General features: G+C 35.8%; 1 pseudogene; it reads left to right on the forward strand.

The window, feature by feature from the left end:
• Positions 1 to 5,350: 5,350 nt before the first annotated feature.
• LOC101714511 (pre-mRNA-splicing regulator WTAP pseudogene) lies at positions 5,351 to 6,682 on the forward strand (annotated as a pseudogene).
• Positions 6,683 to 13,481: the final 6,799 nt, after the last annotated feature.

Here is a 13,481-nt window from a genome sequence, read left to right on the forward strand (position 1 = left end):
CAAAACTATCTTTCAAAATTGATGGAGAAATAAGATACTTTCATGACAAAGAGCACCTTAGGAACTTCAGGAATATCAAACCTGCACTCCAAAAACTTTTACACAATATCCTAGGAACAGACATTGAGGATGATAACCCCAGGAAGCAAAGCAGAATGAACCCATCAGGCATGACAAAAAATTAAATGTAAAGGGGGAGAACCCAACAAAAAGAAAAGGTTATGAAAATTATAAGTCAAAACATTTCAGCTATAACCATCAATGTTAATGGTCTCAATTCACCAATCAAAAGAAATAGACTGGCAGAATGGGACAAAAAGCAAAATCCAACAACATGATACATACAAGAAACACACTTAATTCAAAAGGAAACTCATAGACTGAAAGTTAAAGGGTGGAAAACAATACTGCATGTGACAGGAACCCCCCAAAAAGCAAGAGTAGCTATCCTCTTTGCAGATCAAATAGATTTCCAACCAACAGTGATTAAGAGAGATGAAGAAGGACACTACATCCTTGTAAAGGGAACAATCAAGTAGGAAGAGATGACAATAATAAATATCTATGCAACAAATATTAATGTGCCCTACTATATAAAACAAATACTAATGGACATGAAAAGTCATATATGCACTAATGCAATTGTAGTGTATGACCTCAGCACCCCACTGTCACAAATAGATAGATCAACTAGACAAAAAATAAGTAAAGAAATACTAGAACTCAATCGAACTCTTGAACAAACGAACTTAACAGATGTTTACAGAGTCTTCCACCCCACAAAATCAGAATACACATTCTTCTCAGCTGCACATGGGTCATTCTCCAAAATAGACCACATACTCACACATAGAACATGTTTTAGTAAGTGCAAAGGAAATGAAGTTATCCCCTGTATATTATCAGAACATAGTGAGATGAAATTGAAGATCCATAGCAAAAGAAACAGGAAAAATTTCATAAATATGTGGAAATTGAACAACACATTTCTGAATAACCAATGGGTCACAGAGGAAATGAAAGAAGAAATCAGACAGTTCCTTCAATTAAACGACAATGACAATACAACATATCAGAATCTATGGGACACAATGAAAGCAGTCTTACGAGGGAAATTCATAGCAGTGAATGCACATGTTAGGAAAACAGAATGAGCCCAATTAAACAACCTGATGGTGAACCTCAAGCTTCTAAAGAAAGAAGAGCAGGACGGCAGCAAAGCTCATAAAAGGGAGGAAATTATAAAGATCAGAGGAGAAATCCATGCAATGGAGACTAAGAGAACAATACAAAAAAATCAATGAAGCCAAGAGTTTATGGTTCGAAGGAATCAACAAAATTGATAAACCCTTAGCAACCTTATCAGAAAAAAGAAAGCAAAGGACCAAATCTATGCAATTAAGAATGAAAAAGGTGAAATGACAACAGACCCACCAGAAATCCAGAGGATCATCAATACCTACATCCAGAAACTATACACCAATAAGATGGAACACAGAGAAGAAATGGAGAGATTCCTAGATACATATGAATTACCAAAGTTGAATGAAGAAGACTGAAAAATTCTAAACAATCCAATATCAACCAATGAAATTGAAAATGTAATTAAAAACTTATCAAATAAGAAAAGCTCAGGCTCTGATGGCTTCACTGCTGAATTGTACAAGACATTTAGAGAGGAACTACTGTCACTACTGTTTAAATTCTTCAATGAAATTCAAAGGGAAGCAATAATCCCAAATTCATACCTAGAAACAAGCATCACCTTGATCCCCTAAGCAGAGAAAGACCCAACTGGAAAGGAAAACTATAGGCCAATCTCATTAATAAACATAGATGCAAAACTCCTTAATGAGAGCAAATCAAATGCAGAAGATTATCAAGATCATACACCCTGATCAAGCGGGATTCATCCCAGGGATGCAGGCATGGTTCAAAATATGCAAATCAATCAATGTAATATGCTATATCAATAGAGCCAAGTACAAAAGCCATATGATTATCTCTATAGATGCAGAAAAAGCATTTGACAAAATCCAACATGCATTTATGATAAAAACCCTACAAAAAATTGGAATACATGGTCTCTACCTCAAACTGATCAGGAACAAGACAAGGATGTCCACTATCACCACTCTTGTTCAATATACTTTTGGAAGAATTAGCCACAGCAATTAGACAAGAGAAATAAATAAAAGGAATAAAGATAGCAAATGAAGAAGTCAAATTGTCATTATTTGCAGATGACATGGTACTCTATATAGAAGACCCCAAGAACTCCACCAAAAGTATTGTAGACTTAATAACCAAATTCAGTAAAGTAGCTGGTTACAAGGTCAACACACAAAGATCAATAGCTTTCCTCTACATGAATGACAGACTCACTTAGAGGGAAATAGGGCAAATAATTCCTTTCACAATAGCATCCAAAAAACTGAAATACCTAAGAATCAACCTAATGAAAGAAATCAAAGACCTCTTCTCTGAAAACTATGGCACTCTGAAAAGAGAGATTGAAGATGATATCAGAAAATGGACAGACATCCCCTGCTCCTGGGTAGGAAGGATTAATATAGTGAAAATGGTCATACTTCCAAAACTGCTCCGCAGATTCAAATGCAATTCCCATTGAGATTCCAGCAGCATACTTCGCAGACCTTGAGAAAATAATCCAAAAATTTATTTGGAACAAGAAGAGACTCAGAATAACAAAAGCAATTCTAGGTAACAGAGACATGGCAGGGGGTATCAAAATCCCCAACCTGAAACTATACTACAAAGCTCCTGTGATAAAAACATCACGGTACTGGCAAAGAAACAGACCTGAGGACCAGTGGAAAAGATTAGAAGATGCAGAAACAACGCCAGACACACTCAGCCATCTCATCTTCAATAAAGGAGCCAAACACCATCACTGCAGGAAAGATAGCTTCTTTAATAAATGGTGCTGGAAAAGCTGGGTTTTCAACTTGCCAAAGATTAAAACTACACCTATATCTCTCACCATACACTAAACTAAAATCAAAATGGATTAAAGGTCTAAATATTAAAATAGAAACTCTGAACCAGTTGGAACAGATGTTAGGTAGAACCCTTGAGGACATCGGTGTAGGAAAAGATTTTATAAACCAAACCTCAGTTGCTCATGAACTAGCACAAGCAATCAACAACTGGGATCTCTTCTTATTAAAAAGCTTCTGCACAGCAAGAGAAACCACCAGCAGTATGAAGAGACAACCCACAATGTGGGAAAAAAATCTTCACCTGCTTTTCCTCAGACAAAGGTCTACTATCTTGAATCTATAAAGAACTTAAAAAGATCAGAACTCCCAAATTTAAAGACCCAATCCAAAAATGGGCATCTGAGATGAATAGACATTTCTCACATAAAGAAGTAGAAATAGCAAATAAATACATGAAAAAATATTCAACATCACTGGTCATTCAAGAGATGCAAATGAAAACAAGGCTGAGATTCCACTTCACTCCAGAAAGAATGGCTGCTATCATGAAATCAACCAATAACAAATGTTGGCAGGGCTGTGGAGAAAAGGAACTCTGTTCCACTGCTGGTGGGAGTGTAGACTGGTGCAACCATTGTGGAAATCAGTATGGAGATACCTCAAAGAAGTAGGACTGGAAGTCCCATTAGACCCAGCTATTCCCCTGCTGGGGATCTTCCCCAAAGAATTAAAAAGAATCATACCACAGTGATATATGTGCACCCATGTTCATAGCAACAGAATTTGTAATAGCAAAAACTTGGAAACAGCCCAAATGCCTATCAAATGGATACTGGGTAAAGAAAATGTGGTTTTTTTTAATAAATTGGGGTACTACTCAACCATAAAAAATGAGAAATTAAAGACATTTATAGCTAAATGTATGCACATTGTGGTGATACTCTTAAGTGAAATAAATAGGACACACATGTTTAAATATTGAATAGTTTCTCTGGTGTGAGAAACCGAAAGTGTAAATAAGGACTAAAACATATAATAGATAATGTGAAATAGGAAGAAATGGGGCAAATGGGAAGGAGAAGTGGGAGGGTTTGGGGAAAGGAAAGAAGGGGTTGGAATTAATATTTGAAAATGGAAAAATAGGAACAAAATCTTTGTAAATAGGGAGGAATGGAGGGGTTGAAAGGAGGTCTGGGCCAGGGTGAAAAATAAGAACCAAGAGAGACTATGTAAAGATGCAAATTTCCAATGATGAATGTCATTATATTGTATATCTAAAATATACCAATGATTTGAATGAATAATCGATAATGCAAAATAGGAAGAAAAGGTCCAAAGTTGTAGGGGTAGTGGGAGAGGCAGGGGAAAGAAAAGAAGGGAAGGGAAAAATGCTGAGAAATGGCAAAAATGGAAATAAAGTCTTTGTAAATAGGGAAGGGTCGAGGGGCTGAAGGGAGGGCTAGGAATGGGGAAAAAGTAAGAACCAAGATGCGTCATGTAAAAGTACAAGTTCCCAATGAGAAATGTAATTGTGTTGTATACCTACAATGTACCAATAAAAGAATTTAAGAAAAATAAACCAATATATTGTCAGCAATTGTTTGCTCTGTTTATTAGATAGGAGCCAGGACAGAATTTCTGCTTTGTAGAGTAGTTTCTTCATCTGTACATGATTAATGCCAGTTAAAGAAAGAAAAAATTTTTCAAGTTCATTTTCCGGTATCTGTGCTTTTACAAACTTTTTGCAAAGTTTATAGAAATGATGGAAAATCCAAGAAAAGTTTCCATAGTAGTTCCACATCTTATTCTCCATCTATATCTTAGAGAAATTGTGAGAAGAAATCTGAGCTTAACCCTGGCCACTGGACTGACAAAGCCAAGGGGAATCCTGGAGACAGCTATTGAATTTGAAGTCTGGCATTTGAAAATTTTGTCCAAATTTGTAATAACCAATCTGCTTTACAAAGTTCATCAACAAACTGTTATTTCTCTGATTTCTAGTTTCACTGTTTATAAGTGATAATAAGAAACCTATATTACAAGCATACAAATCTAAAATTATAGATCTCTTTTCATGGCATTCTGCAATATAACCAATAAAAATTCACAGGGTTATTAGAAAATATATTAACTAATGACAGGGAAAAGGAGAAAGTTGTTACGACTTACTAAAAATGTACAAAATTCAATTTAACTACGATTTTCCCTGATACAAAACAATGGTTTAAATGTGAATTGTCCTAATCTTTATTCTCCTACCTTCAAAGACCTAAAGAGTCCAGGGAGATGTAAAAAATTGGTAGCTCGCCCTCAGCGCCATTTTGTGGCAGCGAGACCTGCAAATAAAGGGGAGCGATGGGGTTCGACGGAAGGAGTGTGGCTGGCGGGGCCAGCGGCTGGGGTGCAGCCTCAGCCTGGGTGACTGGCGGCGCCTGCGCGGCTGGGGTCTGCAGAGGATTAAAGATGACCAATGAAGAACCTCTTCCCAAAAAGTTTCGATTGAGTGAAACAGACTTCAAAGCTATGGCGCTAGATGAGTTAATTCTGAGATGGAAACAATATGAAGCATATGTTCAAGCTTTGGAGGGCAAGTACACAGATCTTAACTCAAATGAGCTAATTGGCTTACGGGAATCTGAAGAAAAGCTAAAGCAGCAACAGCAAGAGTCTGCACGTAGGGAAAACATCCTTGTAATGCGACTAGGAACCAAGGAACAAGAGACGCAAGAGTGTACTACTCAAATCCAGTACCTCAAGCAAGTCCAGCAGCCGAGTGTTGCCCAGATGAGGTTAACAATGGTAGACCCAGCGATCAATTTATTTTTCCTAAAAGTGAAAGGTGAACTGGAACAGACTAAAGACAAACTGGAAGAAGCCCACAATGAACTGAGTGCCTGGAAGTTTACACCTGATAGCCAAACAGGCAAAAAGTTAATGGCGAAGTGTAGAATGCTTATCCAGGAGAACCAGGAGCTTGGAAGGCAGCTGTCCTAGGGCCGTATTGCACAGCTTGAAGCAGAGTTGGCTTTACAGAAGAAATATAGTAGGGAGCTTAAGAGCAGTCAAGATGAACTGAATGACTTCATCATTCAACTTGACGAAGAAGTAGAGGGTATGCAGAGCACCATTTTAGTTCTTCAGCAGCAACTGAAAGAGACTCGCCAGCAGTTGGCTCATCACCACCAGCAGCAGTCTCAAGCCTCCGCCCCAAGCACCAGCGGGACTACATCTTCTGAACCTATAGAACAGGCGGAGGCCACAAGTAAAGGCTGCAGTCATCTGGCAAATGGACCAAGTAGTGGCCGCTCCTCCCGTCAGAGGACGTCTGGGTCTGGATTTCACAGGGAGGGGAACACAACTGAGGATGGCTTTCCTTCTTCTCCAGGGAATGGTAATAAGGCCTCCAATAGCTCAGAAGAGAGAACTGGCAGAGGAGGTAGTGGTTACGTAAACCAACTCAGTGTGGGGTATGAAAGTGTAGACTCTCCCACGGGCAGTGAAAACTCTCTCACACACCGCTCAAATGACACAGACTCCAATCATGACCCTCAAGAGGAGAAAGCAGTGAGTGGGAAAGGTAACCGAACTGTGGGTTCCCGCCATGTTCAGAATGGCTTGGACTCAAGTGTAAATGCACAGGGTTCAGCTTTGTAATATTTTTCCAGCAAATTTTTATACAGTGTCATTTAATTTGGGAAAAGATACTGTCCAGAAAATTAATGCATACTTTTGTCACAACTTGCCTTTTTGTGGGTGTGTGTTTTTGTTTCGTTTTTTTTGTTGTTGTTTATTTGTTTTTGTTTAGGGGGGCTTCAGTACTTTTGCCACATTGGAAATTGTACCAGTTAATTTCTCTGAATGTTGCTAAAAGGACATTTTGTATAGGGTCAAGTTATTTTTATATGATTTAATGTGAAGTTACAAATGGAAATCTTTCCTTAAAGTATAACACAATGATGTCTGTATAAATGTGTCTCTAGAACCTGTGGTGTGTAATGGCATTCTTACTCATGCTGTTATATACTTCTGCACCATTCAGACTTGTTAGAGTAGGTGTGGGTTTATGACTGCCGAGTGTCCAATACAATAGTTTTCTTCTCTAAAAGTTGGACTTGTTGATGGAGTCCTATAGTAGTTCCCATGTTAGATACAGGTTTTCCCACCATACATCTGTGCATTTTCTCTTTAGACAACTGAATGTTTAAGAAATTTGTGTGCATAGTTACTCAGTTTTTATGAACTGTTTTATCCTGTTAATGCATATTGCTCTGTGACTCCAGTATCTTACCTGTACTGACCAAACCTGAATAAAGATTTTTATTATTAAAAAATTGGTAGCTCTTCAAAGAGTTTATTAAAATAAAAACTATACTTGTCATATCATCAGGCTTATATTGAATATTTAATACATGCCAATACTACTTCCAAATGAGTTGTACCCAATATTTTACTATTTGTCTGTCTGGGGACAGATTGACCTTGCACTATTTCCTCATCTTGGCTATTCTCTCCTTGACACTGGTCTTATATTCGGTTAAATGTGAAGAATCCTTCACAGCTTTCCCTACCTCTTTCAGGGAAAGAAAGAGTTGGTTGGGTGGTAAACTGATAGTTGTAAATTATATTTTAAAGAATATTTATTTTCTGTCTCCTCATTAAGCTGTTATGGATAGTGAATATTTGTTTTAATTAATAATACCTTCTAGTTGTCAACTTTAAAAAGAAAATACTGATTTTTTAGTATGTGAAATACTTTCAGATTTCTGCATGTCATATATCTATTTATTTGTTTATATATATATGTTAATTCATTTGGTAAGTAGGCAACTGAATTAAAACCCAACTATGTTACAGCCTCTTCTACTCTCTGGGGACACAATAATGAAAGCGTGTCTTTCACCTAGTCTGTCTTCATGATATTGTTACAAGCTAAAATCCTTTTAATTTATTTTGAACTCTGCTACAAGACTTATTTATGTAGTTTCTTCTATGAAAAATACTGTCTTTTTCATAGATTAGAGAACAAACTGCAGAGTTATGTTCTTCCCCATAATATAATATCAATTGTAATTTCCAGTAGGAGCGATCTTAGGCCTTCAAAGGGGGATCATAAATGCTTTCTCTGTCCAGAAATAAATTTTAATGCTCTATGTTCCAACTTATAGCAGTGTTTACCCAATTTCACTATCTAGAGAGTTGATATTTATAGTCATGCCTATTATTTTTTGAGAAAAGTGGTTTTTGATCTCAGAGGGTTTAGCAATGCATAGAAAGGTGCACTTGAAGCTGGTTATACTTGAAAATACACTGAGTTAAAAGACTTATGTATTCTTGATGCTACACACAAAGGACCAGTTTTCTGGTTCTGCATGAAAAAATAAATTTGATAAATTCTAACTCTTTATTTTAAATTTGACCATGTGGGCCAATTGACCAAATATTTTAGTCTTAGTGTTTTTATACATAATGCTCTTATGCTTAAGTGGATATGAGTACTCTGTATAACTCTGCATAGCCAAAAACAGCAAGCAAACGAAACTCAAATTGCCACTTATATGACCAGGTTGTCAGACTCAGGAGAATTGCATGCTGCTGATATGTTCACAGGCTGCAAAGCTCAACCCTGTATTGTTTTAAAGTAAAATGTATTAAGTACAAGTTTAATAACAAATCTTAAATTTTACACTTAGTGTTACGTTCTATTCCATAAGTTGATCTATGTTTGTGAATTGAGTGCCTTTACAGAATCAAGCAGATCAATCATTTCTATAGAAACCGACAATAGAATACTTAAATCTCAAGTGAAACATTTCCTTTCTATCAAGAAAGTGTTAATATTTCATTTTTGTACCAAGCTCATAAATCAAGTCTTTAATTTATTTTGCAGCCTGAACTATGTCTATATGATTTACCTGGGAAAGTAACTTGTCCACTTTGAATTTATTAAAATGCCTTAAAGAAACATAACAAAAGACATAATCAATTGAATATAATGTGTTTTCTTTATAATTTTGTATATTGTGTAGCAGAAAAAAGTATAGTTTTTGCATTTATAGCTCAGTATAGCTCAGTTGTAGGAATTGTTTTTCATGTTTTCTTCATATCTCCTCTAAAGATTCTTGTTGTCCTTGTCATTACCTGTACAGCTATATTACTATGTGAGTGCTGTGTGGTAGAGAGGTCAGTGGGTTCATGAATGGACCACACTTTTATGTTAGCCCCAATGTTGTCATTAATGAATGACCACCCTTGCACTGGGACTTATGAACATTTACTGTAAAGCTCAGGGAAGTTTTTAGTGTTGAACAGCAAGGACAAGGAAGATGGAGAAGAGTGTGGACAGCATCCCTATAGGCCTCACTCCAGGCAGGGCTACCTTTGAGGTAAATAACAAGTGTCTGCTAAATACATGTTTTCTAAATGTTGTTGTCTATGCTTAGAAAGACTGTGATATGATAGTGATATTTCCTCACCTCACAATCACATATCTCTACATTAGCCCCACTATGCACTTGGTGTTGAGCATTCTGCTTCCTTAGAATGTGAAATTAGCATGAACATCAGTTATTTCTGCAGTTTTTCTTTCTCAAACTGAGGACAGGCAGAAGTCTCTAGGTGGGAGTCCTGCAGCAATCTATAGCAATCTAGTCACTTCCTTTCTGATTTTTCCCTTCTCTGAAATGAGTGAGATTAATGTGGGTTGAGATTTATGAACAGTTTTTCCACCCTACTGTTCTATTCTCTGTCAATGAAATTACCTTTTCTTACATTTCTCCTCCCTTCCTCCCTTTATGCATTTTCTAATTGTTCTTTGCCTAAATTTTACTTATCAAACCAGGGAAACAGATTTCATATGCTTGATTTTGACATTTTTGGAAATAAAAATATGATTCAGGTATCTAATGCACTTTTAAGAATATTACAGTAAAATTTGAGGGAAAATATCCATACATTTGAATTATGCAAAAATTCCAAATGACATCTACCCTTTATTGTCCATAGCTCTCCCTTATTTGATTTTCTTGCATCTTACTTTGGAGCTATTTTACTTATATCAAAACTGAAATTTTCTACAAATGTCTGTTTTTTTTTACTTCATGAAAGCATGATAAGTCCACTTGGAATTTGCTTGGCCATGGCTAAATTGTCCTGGTGCCTCGTGGTCCCTTCATTTCACTACTTGCCTACATTTGTCAGAGAAGAGAGAACTAAAACTTTTATTCCTCCCTTTTAAAAACTCTCATTAGAGTTATTAATATACTAATTCCTGAAAAACATGAAAATTAATTTACCATTTCATTCAAAAAATAAATAAAATATATCGTTTATATTATAGCAAATATGTATTTAGGAATATTATATTTCCACATGTATTACTTAGAATTCCCTAGTATTTAATCCATAGACTTTCTTACTCTCGTATTGAATAAATTTACCAGTGTCAAGCACTGTGTTAAGTACTTTGTAAGATTTATATAATTTAATTGCTATAAATAAGGTGGTAACTCATTATCAGATCTATTTTACAAATGATGTAAAAGACATTTAGAAGGCATAAGTAATTTACTGCAGACTAATACATTTGAGGGGGAAAGCCTGAATTTAAATCCAGCTTAAAAAACTCTAAGCCCTGTGTACTTTACATAACATGCAGTTTAGAGATAAGTATACATTTTAAAGTCCAGTGTCATTTTATTTAAATTTTTAATGAATCCTATGACTCTATTTGGAATTTATAAATACTATTTCTCTTCAAAAAACCATAATCCTAACAAACTTACAAATAAGGGGTAGCAAACTCTTGCCATTCAGGGTCCTTAGCCTTGGATTGCCAAATAAACAGTAGTAACAGAAAATTCAGTTTCCTAAATCACCAGACACAGGCTAAGACTGAAATGAGTTAAGACTGTTCTGAAGTGTGACCTTGGGCGCCTTTAAGCTAGTCATCTAGAAACAAAGGTAACATTTTCTCTAATTCAAGGAATTCAGTAAGACAGTACAGAACAATCTCTTAGCCTCACGCCTTGAACACAGTGAGTACTCAACAAAGAGCAGCAATTATTTTGCTGTTAGGCACCCCAGTGTCCCTTATTATGGTCCGTCCCAAAGCTCTCCCCTCCCTAACTGTTGCACAGATACAGCATGGTTTTCATGACCATGATATAAGACAAGTCAATTGTTCCTCAAGCACTCTAGGACACCTCACATGTGTGGTAAATCTATCTCCCTCTGTCTTCCTGCCACTCACAAACAGGGAATCCCAAGGAAATGAAGATAATCACTCTATGATCATGTCAATATTAAGATGTTGTGAGTAATCCTCTCCTGATCATGTTCCTGTGCTTTAATTTTATAATAGTCTTATGACTACAACTTTGTTAGGGAAGCTGGCAGAAATAAATTTTAAGAATGAAAACCTCTCAACCTAGAATATCTAAGAAAGGTCATCGAAGGTCTGTATCTTTCTTGTTTTGAATAATTATATAGTACCTTAAATTTAAAACAAGGTGCTCCATTTTAACATAATTATATAACAATGGTAAATAAGGTGGTGAATACAAGATAAATTGTGCGCCAACATCATTTAGCCTAAGACGTTTCACTTATTTATTTTTCCACTTTAACATCTTTATTTGGAGTACAATGGATGTCAAAAGAAATATTCATCTTTAATTTGCGATATTTGATAAGTGTGGACATGTACAAACATTCATGATATCAACATAATCAACTCTATAGACAAATTTATCATCTCACAAAATTGCTTAGTGTCTAATCTCTACTTCCTACTATGTGGTAAGGACCTTAATAAGACATCTACTTTCCTAAGAAATTTTAAAATGAACAACATTAAATTGTTAAGCACGGGAAGTATGTTACAGATCCCTAGAATTTAATTCATTTAGCATAAATCAACTTTATTACTCCTTATTCCTTCACCCCACAGCTCATAATATCCATTATTATATTCTCTGATCATGTGATTTGTACTATTGTAAATATCACATACAAATTGAATTATACAGAATTTTTTCTGGAACCACAATAATATTTAACTATAAATAAATGATAGAAGAAAAGTTGGAAAATTCACAAATGTGGGAAAGTAAATAGCACACCCCTAAATGACCATTGTTGAAGAAGAAACTTTTTAAAATCAGACAATATCTTGTGACAAATGAAAATCAATATTCAGCATACCTAAAGTTATAGAATACAGCAAAAGAGGGCCAAAAGAGAAGTTTATAATGATAAATGGCTACTATAAAAAGGACAATCACAAATTATATTTTGATATTTTATAACAAGCTAAGCAGAAACTGTGAGCAAACACAAATAATTGGTGAAGAAAGTACACCATCTGTGCAAGAACTGACAAATTCCTCACATTGTCACTGTTTACACTCTGCCAGCAGGGCGTTTGGTTTCTTTTTACAGATGTCTTTGCCTGGTTTTCTCCAAATAGTATGTGTTCCCTTATGGTCAGAGTGTAGTATAAAGAAAACAACTCAGCTAACTAGAGAAAGAAACAAGAAGTCCATGTTAATGTTCTTCAGGTGTGGCAGGACCGGCAGGGCCATATGCTAATAGAAATATAAGTGTTCTTGCTGTGCCTCATACTCTATTAATAAAAAGTTCTCTCTGCCATATTCTCTTTTTGGGTACTAAGGATCAAACTCGATACCTTGTGCTTGGCAAAGCAGGTGGCAGAACCACTAAGCTAAATCCTCGGCCTCTCTGCCATATTCAGATTGGAGGCAAAGATACTCTATGAACAAATTTTAGTCAAGGCCCTATGTGCCATCTTTTCAATTAGGCCTTGTGTTTTGGTCTCCAACCTTGCTTGTATAATCCAGATGTTGGAAAAATCCTGCTAAATCAGTTTAGGAAGAATTCCCCCTGCCGCATCATTGATAACCAATCATCCAGACTTGCCTTCAGAAAAAATGAAGTTAAGATAGTGTAATAAGAGTCTCTCTACTCTAGATGTTTCTCTTTAGTAATTCTTCACCCCACTAACCTCTCCACTCTGTTCCTTGGTGATAATATCGAACTGCCTTTGCTATTCAGAATGGCACCCAATCTCTCTCCTCTTGACTTTGTCTTGACCTGAATGGCATTAATACTGAATTTCCTATCATTTTTGTCAGAATTTTTTTATCATTGGTTACATCCAAAGTAGCATAAATTATTACATAGTTTTATAAGAAATTTGCAAGTCATTCATCTCCTTATCAATGCACTCCAGAACTCTTTAGTATTTTGCAAAACACATAATGTGGGAGTACAGCAGCTGTTTATGTCTTTTGAGTAAGGTATCCAACCATATGCATAGGCATCAGGAGGTAAGTATGTTCCCAAATTTAATTGCTTTTGAGGAGAACATTTTTACAAGAAAAGGAATCTTTATGTTCAGAAAGCGTATTTAAGCAAGTAAACAAGTTTTTATTCACTTATTAAACTGTAACATTTTTTTAAAAAATCATTTCAACGCATCACCCTACAGATTGTGTTTTT

The sequence above is a fragment of the Heterocephalus glaber genome, unplaced genomic scaffold, assembly GCF_053883595.1.
Source record: "Heterocephalus glaber isolate CG9 unplaced genomic scaffold, H.glaber_assembly_v1.0 deba00001690, whole genome shotgun sequence".
Classification (NCBI taxonomy): Eukaryota; Metazoa; Chordata; class Mammalia; order Rodentia; family Bathyergidae; genus Heterocephalus; species Heterocephalus glaber.